The sequence below is a fragment of the Microtus ochrogaster genome, chromosome 2 (assembly GCF_000317375.1).
Source record: "Microtus ochrogaster isolate Prairie Vole_2 chromosome 2, MicOch1.0, whole genome shotgun sequence".
Taxonomy (NCBI): Eukaryota; Metazoa; Chordata; class Mammalia; order Rodentia; family Cricetidae; genus Microtus; species Microtus ochrogaster.
The window spans coordinates 24,488,313-24,489,441 of record NC_022010.1 but is presented as its reverse complement, the minus strand read 5'-3'; positions in this window follow the sequence as shown (position 1 = coordinate 24,489,441).

Here is a 1,129-nt window from a genome sequence, read left to right as displayed (position 1 = left end):
GGTGTGGCTCAGTGGTAGAGCATCTGCCTAGAATCCCCCAGTGAGGGGCTGGGGTGTGGCTCAGAGGTAGAGCATCTGCCTAGAATCCCCCAGTGAGGGGCTGGGGTGTGGCTCAGTGATAGAGCCCCTGACTAGAATCCCCCAGTGAGCGGCTGGGGTGTAGCTTAGTGGTAGAGCCCCTGCCTAGAATCCCCCAATGAGGGGCTGGGGTGTGGTTCAGTGGTAGAGCACCTGCCTAGAGTCCCCCAGTGAGGGGAAGGGGTGTGGCTCAGAGACAGAATTTTTACTTGCCTGAGGTGCTGAATTCAATCCCCAGAATTGCCACTAGCAGGAAAAGGAAGGAAGGAAGGAAAGAAAGAAGGAAAAAAGCAAGCAAGCAAAGCTTCTTCATAGGACTTGATAGTGCAGCTTTAACTCTAAAGTTGGAAATTACCTGGAAAGTCTATGAGTTAATACTTGGGCAGAGAAAAAGCTATGTGTAAGATTTCCTATAGACTGTCTGTAACCTCTTTGCCTTTTCCTACCCTCTACTCTTGGTTTTGTATGAAGATTGCTTTGGATACTTTCTAGAGGAATCCTGGCACCTGTGGCACAGGCTCTAAACTGATATAACAGGGGGCATTGCGCATACTACTCAACTACCCTACCACTAAGTTACCCATTCCCACCCCCCTTTTTTGAGACAGGGTCTCACTAAGTTACCCAGATGACCTTGAACTCACTCTGTCGTCTAGGTGTACCTTGAACATGTGTTCTTCCTGCTTCAGTCTTCCTAGTAGCTGGGATTATGGGACTGTGTCATCACCCTCAGATTGCTTTGGGCTTTTACAGCGCTTGAGTTAAGCCTTAAGGCCAGGACACCATGCATCCTAGGCAAGTGCTTGATCACTGAGTCATGTCCCCAGCTCCTCACTGGGAGATTCTAGGCAAGAGCTCTACTGCTCAGCCCTTCCCTGTGGGATTCTAGGCAGGAGCTCTACCCCTGAGTCCCAGCCCAATCCTCTCACTAGAGGATCCTAGGCAAGGGCTCTACCACTGAGCCACACCACAGCCCCTCACTGGGGGATTCTAGGCAGGTGGTCTACCACTGAGCCACACCCCAGCCCCTCACTGGGGGATTCTAGGCAGG